This window comes from Tyto alba, unplaced genomic scaffold (genome assembly GCF_018691265.1).
Source record: "Tyto alba isolate M040663 unplaced genomic scaffold, T.alba_DEE_v4.0 Super-Scaffold_13, whole genome shotgun sequence".
In the NCBI taxonomy this organism is placed as follows: Eukaryota; Metazoa; Chordata; class Aves; order Strigiformes; family Tytonidae; genus Tyto; species Tyto alba.
This window is the reverse complement of record NW_024881275.1, coordinates 44,373,319-44,390,972: the sequence shown is the minus strand read 5'-3', so window position 1 is coordinate 44,390,972 and position 17,654 is coordinate 44,373,319. Positions and strand designations below refer to the sequence as shown.

Here is a 17,654-nt window from a genome sequence, read left to right as displayed (position 1 = left end):
TGTTTTGTATCTGCAGCTTGCCTAGTTAAATGTGTTTCAACTGATGAGCTGTAGCTTGTTAAGCCATGGCAACCCTTTGTCCGCACTCTGACTGATAGATTTTTAATTGCCTACTAAATTAAACTGTTCTCTTCACCTTCCAATGGATGGTTATTTTCCTTTATCTCTTTTGACATTCACATTACAAAGTAACAATATCATAACTATTTTTAAAAAGAATTAAATTACTTTGCCCCTGAGACATTCAATCTTAGGAGATGTAGCAACACAGAACATTGTTGGGTGGCATGCAATAGTGTCATCCTGCAAAATATGGGAGAAAGGCACAAAAGGAATGTGAAAGCAGTTATGAGCCTGTGAACACAACACACTTCATTTAAGAAGGAAGGAGTCATCTTGATGTCAACTGAGACAGATGTGAACCTGAAGATCAGTGTGTAGAGTAGGAGTGTATAGGCTCTGTGTGTCATGGCTAAGATTCTGACGAAAGAGACCAAGTAAGTCAATTGCCCAGTATGCAATGTATTACACTACCACAGACACACTTGTAATCTTTCATTAGGGACAGTATGGACCATAATGTGGAAAGTGTTACCCATGGAGTAATACTCCACCTGCAGTGACAAATATTTGTCTTCCAGTGCTCATCTCCAGAATCCAACATTTGTACCCCTCAGATGTTGAAGCTGTGATTGCCAAAGTATGGATTTTGCTGAGAAGCATGAGAGGTGATACTCATGCCCTCTGAACTGTGTAAGACTTGTGTAGGGGAGAGGATGAGCCTGAGGTGTTGGAGTACATCACTAAGCTGCTCTCTTCATTTTGGGAGGTAATCTCCACTCTTGTATCTGCAGTTCTGGTAGTCCCTGTATCCCAATGCCTCAAGAGGAGGAAGAGTCTGCAACCTGGTTCCTTGTCTGAGCAGAGTGTTTCTCCTTGTGAGCTCTGCGTCACTGTGCTCTCTGCACAAATAGCCTTGGTGATATCTTTTAACATTTATATTTGAAAATATATTAGAAAAAAACCCCACTGTCTGGATTGTTTCTAGATTCTCATCTGTTACGCTTTATTACTGTGTTTTCTGCCACCATCTGGAGTTCTCCTAGAGTGTTCCCATGGCTCTGAAAATAGATGTATTAGTCCAGGCATTTCCAGCCTTGCCTGGCCTATGGGCAGTAGTAATGATAAAGCAATGTACTCTGAGCAACACGGAGGTATATCTGTCATCCCTGAAAACAGAAGCAGAGTTCGTTTCAGCTTTTCAACTTGTCTGGCCACAAGTGATCGTGGAGGATGTTGCAAACAAGTGGTGGTGGCTATTCATCGAGCAAGGGAACCCTTATGCTAATCAGTAAGAGGTATTCAAGATTTAGTGTAGAACATGAGATGCATTGAACTAGGCTTTGCACTAATACTTTTTATATGCAGCAGTTGTCCTGCTCAAGCACGTTCATTAAAATTTCTGGATGTCACATCATGGAATTGTAACAGAGTTTGTAGCTGTTTAGTTTCCTTACTGTCTTACCACACATGCTTTCAGGCTGCGCTTCTGCACAGCCTGAGAGACATCTGCTGGTGAAAGCTATTGTAGCTTTTTGCATGAATACCAAATTCGAAACGCAGGCAGTCTAGACTGTAATGACAGAGACAGCAATAATATCACACATGTCAAGCAATTCATGGCGTAAAAGGTTAACATAAAACCGGTAAGTACAGAGACAGATAACGAGTCCAACTTAACCAGCTGTCTAATTGTATAAACACACTCTTTGCATACACAACTGCTGCCCTGGTTTGAAAGCAAATGGGTAGGTTCAGGCTCATGTTTAAGCAATTAAAAAGTGCTTCTTGACCCATCTGAAAGGGTCATGGGATCCATCTATTGTAGGATTTATTGTTTCTTTTGGTAAAAGTAGGGACTGATTTTTTATTTATTTTCTAAAACAAAGAATCAGTATTTGCTTTAAAGGAGTTGTGCTAGTCCAAATTGGCTGATGACCTAGTCCAAAAGCTGTCACATTTTTCTTTTATTTTCCAAAACTAGGAAAATATGATGACCAAACACAGAGGTCCTGTTCTGAGGAACAAAAGACTTGCATTTCACCTCCTGCATTTAAGTTGTTTGTTACATCAATACAAAATAGGCAGAGTGAAAATGATCAACAGTAACATAGATCCAGAAGTTGATTTGCATGTTTGTTTAACTGTTACTTGCAAGGAATAGGTTTTCATTAGAATTTAGACATATATAATTTAGATTGCATGTAAATTGAATATAATTTAAGTTGCTTATAAATTACAATTTTTCTTTCACATAGCAGCTTTGATAGTTAAAATACAGTCAACCCATCTCCAACCATATATGCATGCAAAAGTTCCATTTCTTTCACTGCACTTTGATGGAGGATAAAAATTTGCACTATCAGCTAGCTGAAGCATAGACAGAGATCAAAGATGTTCTAGAGGACAAGTGTCAGGTCTTTGGAACAATCGTCCCCAGCACATTTTCGAAACAAGCATCTCTCCTGACAATGACTATCTGGATGTGAAAATGGCCTTGTGAACGCATGTCTCCAGTAGTGATTTTTCACCCCTGAAACTGGCAATGTTATATAAGTAACAGTCACCTTTTCTGTTCCTTCCTCTGTGTATACAAAATTTGCCATGGTTCCCAACTTGTGGGAAGTTCCAGAGGTAATTGTCTGGAGTTGATTTACAGGGCTTCTGTCAAACAGAATTAGTATTTCAGCAACTCCTTGGCCAATTCCATGACAGTACTAAAATAGCTGACTGCCTTACACATCAGCTGGCCTTACTTAGGAGGAACAATTCAGAGGTTTTTCAAAGCAAAATAGTTATCACTCTTCCGTTGATTCCTGCCAGAAACTTCTTCTGGCCCAAAAGGTTTCAAAGGAATGAGTGTCTTTATTTTTTTCTCCATCCCTATTTATAGTTCATGAGTATTGGAAAATACATGGCAAGTTATTGGGAGAGAAATGGATTTTAGGCCTTCAAGCTCAAATATTTTGTTCAAGGGAGGCCTGAGTTGTTCTTGATGAGAAGGACAGCCTGGTGGCAAAGCCTTGAGAGGGAGGCATGTGCTGTGCTTAAGGTACACAGCTGAAAAGTGAAAGTGATTAGTTTCAGGAATAAAAATTCAGTGAATACTGAGGGTTCCCCATCACTTCCAAGTGTTCATCTGGAGCCCAGAAGCTTCTCTTAGAGCTCCCTTTTAGATATGATGAAATTCAGCAGCCTTTGTTTGTGGCCAGATCAAGCGCTCTTTTTCCTCACTCCTCATGACAGTAGTTGCAGTGTGAGAAAATATTACTCAGCAGCAGTGAGAAATACTAAGTACAATTAAAACTGTGTTCCACCATGGGTTTCTTTCCTCACAACACATTCTCCCATAGTCATTTTATCTACTGATGACTGAATCCCCAGCTGGAGCAGGCTGGCAAAATTAATCCAAAATCCTTGAAGTCAAGGTGATTTAAATGCACAAGGGATCTTTTTTCTAAGGTTATCAGTTTAAAGATATCTGGCACTTGGCCTTCAGATTCTGAGCTGTAAAATCCTTATCTTGGTAAAGTCAGCAGCACTGACTTCACTGACTTCAGCAGAAGTGGACCTTACGTCATTACTGCTCAACTATGATCCTTCGAATCCTTTCATCCTCTACAGCATACAGTCATGTGTCAGATGTGATTATTCCATTGCTTGTTTTTCAGGTTTTCTCTTATTTCCTTCTGCTTTTCTATTGCAAATGATATTTCACCTTCACTGTTTTATATTCTACCAGAATCTACTTGGAAATGCATTTGTCTTATTTACAATTTTTAACACTACTCAATCCTCCTGCTTCTAGCAATTTTCAGTTCCACAATCTGGGCTGGGATGTAAAAACATCTTTCCTAAAAGTGTGATAGTATTTCATCTGGGAACTCACTGGAAGAAATGTCCAGTCACAAAATCTCAGTCTAGGTCCAAAGTTGCTCAGAAACTGTGTCTGGGCGCTTGATCCCTTATGGAATTTTATTAATAAAAGAGGTAAAAAGGAACAAAGTATTTAAGCTTGGATTATGTTGTACAGATTTTCCTGAGGTACTGTTTTTCAAGTTTGGGGGTTTTGTTTTGAAATCATCCCTCTTCTCTCTCAAAAAAAAAAAAAAATATGTAAATCAAGGTAAGCAAACTTAAAATATATCTGTGTCACAAGGCTCATTTATAATTCAGCTGACAGGACAGCCTGATCCCAGAGAAGATGGAGAATGGTGGAAGTAAATTTCTGCTGCTCTTATGTCACTTTGAATTGCACGTGTTCATGAACACATTCACTTTAGGTTCTAGTTATGCTTCCTTGTTAACTTCAATTAGAGGAGGCTTTGGGTTTGTGTCATTCTCTTTGGAATGGTTGTTCATGATGTATCCTTCAAGAATAAAGTGTGTACGTGTAATATATAATATATATGTATGCAAAGAGTATTTGACTCAAAAATCAAAAAGTTATACTCTGTATTCTTTGAAATATTTAAAGTAGAGGACTAAATGATGGTTTCAGCTGCAGTCGGCTGGGTGGATGGTGTCAGTAACAGATACATTTGGCCTAGTGCTTGTATATCATGATACTTAGTATTTTTGGCAAACTATATAATCATATATTGTGGTGTTATTCTTGGCAAACAATGTGAATACCACTCTTGCTTAATTCTCTTTCTCTCCACAAACACTTTATGGCAACTATTCATCACCAAATAAAATATGAGACCATGTAACAACAAAACCCATTAGGTCATGTATTTTGGCGCTCTGCTAGGCTGCAAGGTCTGCCACAAACTTGGTGAGCTGTACATAATGCTGACAGTATTTCCCATGCAATGTAAGTCAGGTATCCTTTTCCCTTTGTACACAGAGGTGTACATTGGACTTAGTATGTAGTGGTGGTAAGGTACACTAGTCCTAGACTTATTTACTTAACCAAGACCTGTGTGTAAAATTGACGTGTAAAATTGATGTGTTTAAAATACGCTTTTGTTAGTATTTTTTAAGTGCATTTACACCACTGTTGCATTCATGTGCTTTTTTTTCCCATCCTGCCCTTGCCCACCAGCCAATGCTTTCTATCTTTCATAGCAGACCCAACACCCAGGTGTCTCAAGAACCTAAGGACATCTGCTGTTACCGCCATGCGATGAAGTTAACTGTAGCAATGTCTCTTCTACCAACCATTCCTCTCCTACTATCTCCTTCTGCCCCACTGCTACTGCTGGCTCCAATCAGCTTATAGTACCATCAACTGACACAAGTAACAGTCTCTTCTTGGAATATCTCCCTGGGAAGTCTGAGACTTTGGCTCCTCCATCAGTATTTCTTTTTGCAGATGATGGCTCTGGCATGCATCCTTTGGTTATCAGAGCATAAGACAAGGATTTTTGTGCATGCTGAAGCTCCTTTTCCAGCAATGCCCTGGGGATATGAATAGGAACCTGCCTGCAAGTCTCTTTTGATCCTGAAAACTCGCACTAACTGATTGATAAATAGGAGGTAGTCACCTTGATATCTCTGTGGATATGACACTTGATTCTTAGAAATTCTATGTACTAGAGTTTCAGATGGACTGCATGTACAATGTATCTTAGTCTCGGCCTTCCAAGTATCAAGCTTGATGAATCCCTAGTGACCTAGATGATTACTATTCTCCATACATGTACTTGGTTGGTTTTCAGTGTTTCTCAGGAATGCTTAGATGTCAAATTTACTGGAACCAGTGGAAGGACTCCATCTGGCAGCATATACCCTAAATCAGAGGTGAGGCCAGGAAGAGTCTAGAGACAACCTGATGGCCAGATCAATTCTGCAACAGGTTACTAACATGATCTTGGGGAGGACTGCTAACAGACTGAGTTATTGTTCAAAAGAAGTAAAAAAAGGTACTATCAGAAGTACTTTGATAATGCTTTCTGTTATTAAAACCTTCCTTTTCATTCACTTTTCTCTAAACTTTCCCCATCAAAAATCAGCGCTCGCATCTTTACGCCTTGGTCACTCCCCACCAATGTAAACGATAAGTCTGAGAAAACTGACTTAAGATAGAACTTGAAATGTTTATGAAGGGAACAGTAAGATGCAGTTACCTACGATAATAGGGACTCTATTTGAGAACTGAGGGGGCATTTTTCATACCTGCGTTTCCAAGACACTGCTGTGTGGATGCTGTAAGAATTCAAAAGATACAAATCTGTGTGTACCTGCTGCAGTACTTCCCGGTATTTATAATGTTATTCTAGAGTAGCAGCAAGACGCTGACAATTTCTTGTTATTTATAGCAGGTGCTGGCTGTACCTGGCTGTACATTTTCACCAGAATTCTGGAAGGATATGGAAGAAGGAGGACAATATTGGAATGTCTTGCCCCTGCTACTGCCATCCTTAGGTAATCACCTGGAACTGAGCATCAAAGGAACCCATCTGTTCTGTCATGCCCGGAGGGGAATCAAGTACAGGTGGGTTATCAGCTCCTTCAGTGCATGTAGTAACGCAACAGAATTGTTTACATAAATCTTTCTGCACTGGGATGTATTATAACATGGTACAGAATTTTAAAAGGAAACCATGTAATAGAGTTCTCAAAAGATGGATACTATCAGAAATTATTTCCTTATTATCTCTTAAGGATATGCTCTAACATGGCATTGATTGTCAATAGATGCAAGTGTTGTCCTGATTTTAAATAAGTGAGACACTGGATACTTCTCTCTCAGTTCTCTTTCTGCAATGGTTCTGGATTAAAGCTAAAAAATTAGCTATGTTTAAGCCCCCTCTAACAATTGACAATAGAGTTGGTGGGAAATAACCTGGTTGGCTATGTTCTCCATGCTGATCTCTCATGTAATTTAGCTTCATTTTGCAAAATTTGTTTTTATGAATTTTGCACACTCTCCTCCCCAGAAGTCTTTTCTAGATGGCAAATGATCTGCCACAGAATCTTGTGCCCACAGACAGTACAGATGACTTCAGGGCTTTAATTTATTTTGAAGCTCAGAGCTGTTATTCCTGAAAGACAAACAAATACAAAAAAGTTCACCCAAAGTCAATTGAACTGAAGTATTTAGAGTACAAGGTGGTGTCACCTTGGCCTCTAAATCTATGCTGACCTCATTGTTGATGCTGAAATGAAGGACCCCATGTTTGAAGCCATCCTCAGCAGAGCAGAAAAGCTGCAGAAGCTTTGGTAACTCTGGATGGTGCCGCTGATGTTCTTTTGGATGAACTCGCTAAACTGGACACCCAGGTGACTAACGTTGAAAAGGGGCCGACCATTTTTGAGTGGAGGAGAGGCAGGGGGTGGGGTTGGAAAAATTGAAAGTCCAGCACGCGTGAAAGCGAATGCCGGTCGGGCTCTAACAAAGGCGTAAAGCGCAACTTAAAGTTTGGGCTGGGAACAGAGGAAAACTTCAGGGACGGCTGGGGGAGGGGAGAGGGGTGCTTCCCCCGTCCCCGCACGGTCTTTCCGCACAGCTGCTCCTGGGGAAAGGCTGCGGCACCCCATCCCCGAGGGGCCACGGGGCCCGCCAGCGCCCGGGGTGAGGAGGAGGACGGGGATTGAGCGGGGGGGTGGGGGTGGCGAGGCGGCGGGGGGGAGGGGAGGGGCGGGGGGAGGGAAGGGGCGGGGGGAGGGAAGGGGAGGGGCGGGGAGAGGGAAGGGGAGGGGCGGGGGGGAGGCGGACGCGGGAAAGCGCGCGCGCGCGAGCGCGCGCCGGCCCAGGCGGCGCCACGTGGCCGCGCCGCCGCGCGCCTGCCGGCAGGTGGCGCGCGCCCGCCGCCGCCACCGCCCCCTCGCGCCCCGGGGCAAGGCGGCAGCGCGCGCCCGGTGTCGGTGTCGGTGCCGCTGCCTCTCCGCTGCCCGCCCTGCGGAAGGCGCCGGGGGCGGGAGCCGTGAGGCGGTGGGGGGGAGGGTGGGGGGGGGTGGGGGGGAGGGGAAGGGAAGGGAAGGGGGGGTAGCGCTGCCTCCGCGCGCCGCCCCGCCCAGCCCCGCCGCTGCCGCCGCGAGCAAGCCCGCCCCGCCCCGCCCCCCAGCCCCGTGTTGCAAGCGGGAGGAGCCGCGAGCGGCGGGAGCTGGAGCCGCTTCCCGTTCCCGCCCTTTGTGCCTCCGCCGCGGCTCTGGGGCCGTGAGGTGGCGGGGAGCCCTCGGCGAGCACCGGGAGCGTTCCTGCCCGCCGGAGCCCGCGGCCCTCTGCGGGTTTGCCGGCGTCCGACCGCCGCTGCTGCGAGCCCGCCTGCACAGCACGTGCCGCGGCAGCAGCCCCGCGAGGCGTGGGAGCTGCCCGCGGGAGCTCTAACGCGCAGGGAACACCCCCGCTGGAGAGGCAGGCAGTCACCGCCAGCGTGGGTCCTGTGGCTCCCGGAGCTGTTCCAGGCTCATGTAGTGAAATCTGAATTTGGGTTGCCCCTTGATTTTTGTATTTTTTTTCCATTTAATTTAAGCATAGATTTAATTTCCTTACACTGAGTTGTTTCCCACGTTACCGTCTATCTCCAGACACAGTGCTTTTTCATCAAGCTTGGCACTACTCCGTACACTATTACAAGATGCTACATATTTTAATCCTGCACTTCTAAAAATCTTTCTTCCGACCATGTTAGTGACCCTTGGTTGGTCTACATGAGCAAGCTTCCAGACTGGGAGAAAGTTACACAAACACAATTATTTTTTCCATCTACATTACCCACATACACACACACTCCACACCTCCTAGAGGGGGTTTCAGCTGAGTTCCATGAAGTTCTTCCCCTACGAACAAGTGCTTAAGTGAATTAAGTTATCTTTGACCTACCGAGATTTATTCTCTGCTCCCAACAGACAAGCCCAAACACCGGGCAGCTGTCTGACAGTCTTTATACTTCTTCAGTTTAGGGATGTGGTGGTTTTGAATCTGTGAATTAGCAATGTGCCTGGGTTTCAGTTCAGCAGACTGAAGTTACATTGGTAATGCCACCTGTCACGCACAGTGTAACCTTTTCATAGACATTGTCTAATAAATACATACACAATAGTACCACTTGCAAGTCAGCTGGGTGTAGTTCCTCGTGCGTTAGCAATGTATGATAGAATCATGCTCCAACAAAGCTGATTTTGTAAATAACTTAGGTCCCACGCTGAAGACTTACTGAAGATGTTTACTGCAAAGTGCATGGCAGTCTTTGCTTATTCTTAATGACAAATTATTAATACAATATAGGCAAATTCATCATTTCAACAGCTCCTTGTTTTTTTGCCATTCTCTCTGGTCTTGTCCTTGTAAATTCAATTTCGCAGGCACAATCTGTAACGCAGCAGGTGCCAAGTGTAGCCTTCTTGTTTCATAGGATCCAACTAACTGTCTATGTGGGATTCATTTAAAGAGTAGCACAGGCAGCAATGAAAAAACTGGTATTTCTGTTATACAAAAAAAAAATAAAAAAAAAAGGATGATGATTCTCAATTAGCCTGCCCTTGTAGCTTGTTCCAGGGTAGTTAAAGACCACCTACTACCATGCTTCTATACAAGCTGGTTCTGAACTCTTTATTAATTCAGTGGAGAAAACTATTGTTTTATCCGTGAGTGTGGCCTTGATTTTGCAGGTGAAGTTTTGTAGGTCAGGCCCAGATACTTAATGGCGCTGAAACCAAAGGAACTTAGGCATCTGAATACCTTTGAGTATTTGGACTTAAGTTCTTTATTGCGGTCTGTTATTAAGACTCCAGAGCTTGGGCTATTAATTACTGGTTCATGGATTCTCTGTGACTTATGCTGAATGAATTGGCTGATGTGCTTGTCCTAGTTCTGCTTGTAAGGAAAGTAGATATCTAACTCACTGTATCTATACTTTCTCCTGATTTTAGAACAGATACAGGCTAGTAGTCATTCTATTGTGAATAATCTCATGGAGGTTTTCCTGTGGAAAATCTTTGTGTAGACACACATCCATGATATATCTGCATGTCAGAAACTACCCTGACAGAAAATTAATTCTAACTGACATTGCAGTAGTGATCTAGAAGGACTGTGTGATTCATGGGACTGAACTACATTTTGCCAGTTGGCTAGCTGTGCAGCTGGAGTTCACATCTGCAGAACTCAGATGCAGAGATCTGTACATGAAGTTGGCAGAAGAAGGATGGGTAAGCACAGATGAGGGTGACAACACAAGTAAAGCACAAGGCCAAAGAGAGCAGTGACTGTTTCCTATCAGCACCCTGTCCTCTGCACCTGAGCACCAGATGAAGCAGGATCTGCTCTGGGCAGGGATTTGTACCAGGGTGGGAACCAACAGAGAACACAAGGGCTGCTTTAAATTTAGAGGCAAAATTTTGACCTTCAGTGTGTTTGACTGTCCTGAATCAGGTTCCACAGCCAGACCTCTGGGCTTCACTGTGTGACAAGGTATGGGCACCACAAGGAAGCTGCATGCTGAATGAGGAACACCCAAAAGGCAGCCAGCTGGAAGCTTGCAAACGCAGGAGGGCTGTTGCAATCTCTTCTCCTCTCTGGAGAACTGGTGATGGACTCAGGGCTTTGGACAGGCACTTCCAAAATCTTCTCCCAAGAAGAAATGCTTGTGGTTATTTTGAAGTGAGCAAACAGAAAGCACCCTTTTGAAGTCGGCATAGTAGCAGGAGAGGGAGGCTGCTCTGCTGCAGTTCAGAGCCTTTTATTCAGCAGGATAGTGGCTAGTGCACTTATCTTGGAGACCTGTGTAGGGAATGCAAAAAGCTCTTTGGCCATGAAAAGTAGGATATGTGCCAGCTTTGCATGTGGGTGGATGTGCTGATGGAAGTCACTGGCTAGACTCACACACATTTTAGTTGGACAATAACATATAAGATAGAGGAGAGACAGTGGGACACCACAAAACCCAGATTTCCAAGGTGGTGTACCGTCAGAACAAGTCATGTGATGCATGAGTTGTTCCCGGCCACTTCTGAGGGGCAAAGGGTGCAGGGAGCAGGCTTCACTGATAGCTAGAGGCTCTAATGGTTAGAAGTGTCTGGCCTCCAATCTCTACTTCCGCTATTACTTCCTTTTTTTTAAAAAGTACAATTAGTGCCATAGACAACATTCCTAAGTGCCCCAGAGAGCACTGAGGCTTTGCCTTTTACTCTTTGGAGACAAGCCATAATGTTAGGAAAAGTAGTGTGGTACAAGCATTCCTCTGCCAACATTTTTCAGGAGTATGCTAGGTTCAAGCCGCAGATATTGATATTGATGGGCTACACGTAAGTGATAAAGCATTAGTTGCTGCTGTACCTGGTTATGTGTAAGAGTTGACTATTTTAGCCTAAGTGGGAGGAGAATTGTTTTATGATCTTATAATTAGCAGTTGTGTGAGATTAACAGCAAGACTCATTAAGTAATTTCTGATAGCACAGTTTTCTTACATTGCTTAATTAAAAAACCAGAACACTTCAGCATGCTTTATAACATAGCTTTAAATAAACAAATGGACAAACCTAATTTCAAGGCATAGTCCATAGGTCTCTGCTACTGAGACTCATGGTATCTGAAGTGTATCTGAGAAACTAAAGCACGCTGATGGTCTAGTAAAGAGTGGATTGGGCAGCGAACACAGAGGCGATACTTAGGAACATCTTGGAGCGATGATTAGAGAAGCTACGAAGATGTGAGAAAGATAAGTGAATGACCAAACTGGTAATGGTATGCTAACATGCTACAGTATATGACTGCTGCCAGTTTTTCTGGTGACAGTGAAGTGCAGCTCCATCCATATCTACTGACTATGAGTTCATGATGTATTTACTCCCTGCATCTCCCTTATGCATCTTCTGTTTCTTCTCTTCATTTCCAGTTCCTTCCATGATGTGCTTGTAACACAGCCATCTCTGATCATTTTTTCAAATACTAGGATTTTCAGGAAGTCTAAAGGGAGTTACTTGCACAGCTACCAATGAATTCCAATGTACCTGACAATCCCACTCTCACTTCTTTAGAGGTGGTTGAGCTGCTCCCCTCCCTGAGTGCTGCTGTTGGGTTGCCAGTTTAATTTTCAGGGTCTGTCAGCACCTTCTTCCAAGTGACTTTGGTCACTGATTGCTGTAGCAGCCCCACAGCTAAGTCTGGATGACAAGGCACAGAATACTGGCACTGTGCTTACATCTAAAAATCACAACAGGAGGAGAGATCAGACAGGGCTTGGAGAAACTGCTGGAGGACCTCCTGTTTGTATTGGTTTTCAGATACATTTGAGAAGCCGGGAGCTGAAGGAGAGATGCTTTTGTCAAGCCCTGAACATCTGTCTATCTGACAGAAGTTGGAGCCAATCTTCTGTCTTCCCGTTTGGGTTTTTCTCTGATAATCCTTGGTGCATCCCAGGCACCTAGTTTATTTGGTTTTGTGAGGAGAAAGGCTTCTCACTTGCTTGGGTCATATAAAAAGAATAGCACTCAAAAGATGTCTGTCGGCAGTTGTTTGGGACCACAGACCTGCATGATGCTTTATAAACAATAAGAAACATGCCTTGCACTGAAGTTTACATACTTTGCCCACAAACAGGGCTTTATTATTACCTTATTTTGGTGGGAAAATTGCCCCCCAGCACCCCAACAGCCCGTGGTCAGATTATGAGCTGGTGTAAATCATTACCGCTCCAGTAATGTTGAACAGAATGATGTCTGAACTGTGCCTGTTTCCTGTTCGTCTCCTTTGTTTTCTACTTGGGTGCCTCAGGGTGTGGCTGCTGGTCTGCTGAGGGAAATGAGCCCATAATGGGAGGTACGTGAACACCTACAGGTTCTGAGTACTCCCACTCCTCGGTCCTGTCTACCCTTTACTCTCTGCCATCACTTTTACACGGTTTGAGATTGCCCAGTTATTGTCTGGGCTCAATGCTGCTGGAATTTTCATTGCAGCTGACATGCCAGTGTGCTGTGGCATCAGGTAGCCTGTGTCCGAAATGTGGTCAGAAACACCAGTGTGACCTCTCAGGCTGGAGACTCTCAGGCCGGCTTGTGAGAGGGATATCTGGAAGATGCACTGTTGTTCGGGAGATGAAGAGTCCTGCCATCTTCAACATCTTCTCTGGGGATGATGGGCTTTACAGTCTGTGTGCACATTAGATTATTAGGCCTTCTGGTCTTTCTGCATTTAGAGAGATGAAAGAATAAGCATTTGTTGATAGCCCACAGCGTGCCTGTGTGGTAGGTGGGAAGCTGATCTCAGGTGGATGCTTTATGGGCCTGTGCTGCCGTCATGGGTGACAGGCAGAGATCAGGGAAGCACGGGTGCTTTTGCTGACCAACTGGGATCTGTTTTTTTTGTCTACATGGAGTAGAAGATTGCCCAGTGCAGAATGCACGCATGGTCATGCCTCATGACTTCTGTATGAATTCTCCATGACCAGGGACAGTCCCAGATGAATAGTTACCCCAAACTTTTAACTGTGACAGCAGACCATATAATTTCTTGTATCCACTGAGCAAATGAGACCACAGGCTTTTGCATATGCCACTTTCCCTTCCCTGCCACACTTTTCATCAGTGGACCTTTTTGGAAGTACTAAATGAATCCTTATCACCACTCTTACTTTAGAGAGGTAAATGTAAGCATTGGGGTTTACTCTGAGCAGTGTGTTGCAATTCTCCCTGGAGGCTGCAGGAGTCCATGATGCAATCCATGAAGTCTCTTTTGACATTTAAAGCTTTAAATGGCTTGGGGTCTGGCTGCCATGGAGACATGATCTCAGCCATCTGACGCACAGCATTTGAGCTCAGACAGGGACTTGAATCAATGGCTCCAGAAAGGAGGCAGCAGGGCATTATCAATGAAATGTTTTCAACTGTAATGCCTCCTTGTTGGCCTACAAACCATGCTTTCTTTGCAGCTACCTGAAAGGACTGTAATTCTTGCAGATTTTGTCTGGATAGGGTGTCACCGCATTTCTATTTTTGCATCAGCTTGAACTGTGACTGAAGCTTCAGCAGGATGCATTATTTATACATGGGGACACCAATACAAAACAGAGGGAGAGAGGTGTGAATGTTTTCAGAAGCTGCAGATGGGGATTTTCGAACTATTAAGAGAGCTGGGGGCTCAGCTTCCACTGGGGCTGCAGTAAAATGTGGGCACCAGTTTGTTCATTCTTTTGGGAAGAAGTCTCTGTTGCAATCTATAGATTATTTTGGAAGAAAATTCTCCTCTGACTACAGTAGCTGTATGGGCTGAAGACACTTCTTTTTACACTGAATAACAAGTGAAATGTTGCTGATGGTGTGACCCAGCTCCTGGAATACAAAATGTGTGGGTCGTGAAGTACTGGAGAAACAGCCACAGTGCATCCAGTGCCACACAGTTCTAAGGCAGCATTGCTGTCTTGCTGAAGTCTCCAGATTTTAGGACCAACTGTCAAGTCTAAAATTTTAGAGTTTTTCTGGAGACAAGCCCTTATCTTTCCATTTAAAATTTTTCACCACACTCAGGGACAAAGCAAGGTTCTAACAGGTGAAACATGTTATGCTTCTAAGCATCTCCCAGCATTTTCCAAAGCTGTATTTTAGCCACATCAGCTTTTTTTGTTGAAGCAGATGAAATGGAAATCATGATTTATTGTTTTTTTTCCCACTCAAGTGTGCTCAGATGACATAGCTATTCAGATTCTTGAAGTCCACTCTTATCTTAGTGTTACTTATGAGAGGTGTATGAGTAACATTTGGGAAAGTTGTTTGATGTACTCATTCGTAATGTTAGTCACAACGAAGGTCTTAAAACAAAGGACCCTGTGTGTTTCACCAAGAGAAGCCACAGTAACAGGTTTCAGTGTAAATGAGAGTTGTATTGCCTTCCATCAGAGATGACTTGAAAATAAAGTACTTTGATGGTAATACTGCAGATGTCTGCAGGAAACCCAGCACAGCCTTGAACACTGTAGTTAGATAGCTGTGCAAAAAAGTACATGAAGGGAAGAGCTAATGTGCAATACTTCTATTTAAGATAGAAGGAGGAAATAGAAATTGTGATAGCATGCTATTTCAAGTAATAATAGAAAGTACTTGATGTTTACATGGTGAATGGATCAATACTAATTCTGTAGTCAGGGCACATACAGTAGTTTGGATTATACAAGTGATAGATGCACTCGGTATAGCTGAAATTTCCACCCTGCAACATTTATTTCTCACTGCGTGTTAGATGGAATTTTCCACCCAACTATCTGAAAGGATTTGCATAAGAATGGTGATAGAGCAGTATTCTTTAATGATGTGCTTTTCTTTGTTAAACTTCAAAAATGTCTACGATGCAATATGAGGTTCGGATGAATTGCCAAGCTAATGCTTTTATATTTTCTTTAAAGAGCTTATCTTCACTGTGTTGTGGGAGTTTCTTTATATTGTTGTCATAAAGGCAGTAGCAGTAAAGCCGACTTTGTAGCAACCCTGGTAGGTGCCCCCTCCTCCTTTACCTTCAGGTCTTCAGAACAGCTGAAGGAGACAGATCACAACACCCCTTACCCAGCACCTGTTTGCCCTACTATTAGCTCATTTGTACTGCTTCTGTGGTGCTATACATGGCGTTACTCATAGTTGCACTGTGTCATTTTACTTTTAAAACAATGACCCTCTTGGCATTTAACCTACATCAGCCCAGGTTGCTGTACTGTTTGTTGAAACTGGGTCATAACCAGGCTCTTCCCAGAATGACAGCTTGATTTAAAAGAAACTCAGGATTAAACCAAATGTGAAAATCTCCCAGTGGTGATTTTTACAAAATTATAGAGAAGACTCTTTTGTTTTGTTCTTCAGCCCCTTCTAACAAAAGTCTAATTTTATAACATATGAGGGAAATGCTGCTTGAAATCAGTGAATTTTAGGAATGCTACCTGATGAGAAGCAGTATTTCCTTCCTTGGACATAGGCCCAGTAAGTCACCTTGTAACCTGCACTGTAGTGAAGCTATTCAGAAACCTCCAGCAGCAGGAAAAATAAGCAAGACAAGTGGCTGCGAGGTTTATCATCCAATCCAATTGCATGTAGGGTGCAATGATTCCACTTTTACCATAGCTGTTAGACAGAGTGGGGTTAATTCTGCCCTGAATCAAGACTTCTGTAGCATAGTGTCAGTGTAAGTGAGAAACAATTTGGATTTTGTTGGGTTTACTGTTTTGTTTTATTTTTGCCTTTACTGATAATAGGCATTAATTGGAAAGAAATTTTAACAGGCATAACTCTTTCCCCGGAAATCTGAGACTCTACTCTGATATTGGACCTCACACATAAAATTAATTTTTATTTTGCTTACGCTTCTGAAAGGATAATAGTAGCTGTGTACCTTGTACATAAACATTCTAGCTGTATATGAGAGCCCAGTGCAATCTGTGTGTGTGCATCAATAGTCAGTCATGCCCACAGGACAGTCACTCACCTTCCTGTGGTCTCCTCACTTGTTCAGCCTATCTTCTTCAGCCTCCCCATACTGTAGGATAACTCTCCGTAGCAAGAGCACAGGTATCAGAGCTGAAAGAAGGGAGGAAAATTTTTATATCAAATCTCTTTCAAAACCGACATCTGTTTCAATGTCTGCAAAAATAGACAACTAAAAATCAAAATCTGCAGTGACTTCCTTAGTGGTTGCTGGAGAAAATAGTGTTTTACTACAATGTGGTACTGAACATGTAGACATGGACATAGGTATTCTTGTGTGCATCTACAGGTATACTCAATATGTATATATTTATATATTTGCATTGACATCTATAATGTAAGATCACAGGATAATTCAGGTTGGAAGGGGCTTTGAGAATTCTGTTCAGTTTGGTATTGAAAGCCTCCGAGGATGGAGGCAGCACAATCTCCCTGGTCAACCTGCTTCTCTGCATGTCTGTCCTCAGAGGAAGATGTATGTCTTTACCTCCAGCCTGAACCTCTCTAATTTCAGCTGATGATGCTGTCCCTTGCCCTCCCATGAGGCACTGCTGGGAAGAGCCTGTCCTCTCATCGATCCTTCCCCCGTAGGCACTGTGGTGCTGTCAGGTGTCCTGAAGCCATCTCTGCTCCACGCTGAACCAGCCCTGGCCCCACAGACTGTCCTCACAGGGCAGCGTTCCAGCCCCACTATCTTAGTGGCATCCCCTGGTCCCCATCAGTTTGTTGCCATCTTTCCTACCGGGAAGAGGGGATACTAGCACAGACACTGCACTGGTGCTTGAGCTGAATGTATGGGGAAATAATTAAGAAAGTCACCTTTAAAACACAGACACTTTTGTGTACATGAGTACTATGTTACATTCATTTTTTCTTTTCCCCAAAAACATGTGGAGCTGGTTTCTGCAAAGCTTTTCCATTCACATGACAAAAAAAATGCCTTTGTGGCTTGGTTTGTTCATCACTGCCCACTGCCTGTGTGCCTGTCCCACCGTTGTTGTTCTGTCGTGTCGGGTGAGGTGTGCAAGTACTGGGATAGCTGTGTCTTCGAGTAGTGTGTCTTGGGGTCTGTGTCTCATCAGGTGTCACAGGTAATGGCCGACTGGTGTTGCTAGTTCTGTCTGCTAAAATGGCAGTATGCTTAAAAAACCTACCTACCTTTGAAGAGTAGCTAGCATAAGAGTATGAGATGAAACTGCATGTGTGTTTCTTGCTATATTTTACACTCTACTCTTAGTTACTAT

At 43.4% G+C, this 17,654-nt stretch overlaps 1 long non-coding RNA gene across 4 annotated transcripts in view; it reads left to right on the top strand.

Annotated features, from left to right (window-relative positions):
* The first annotated feature begins 7,372 nt into the window (after window positions 1–7,372).
* LOC116965541 overlaps window positions 7,373–17,654 on the top strand; it is a 56,922-nt gene continuing 46,640 nt past the window's right edge. For all 4 annotated transcript variants that reach the window (XR_004409461.2, XR_004409460.2, XR_004409458.2 and 1 more), the window contains exon 1: window positions 7,373–7,582. This is a non-coding gene — a long non-coding RNA (uncharacterized LOC116965541). The remainder of the gene's footprint in view (window positions 7,583–17,654) is intronic.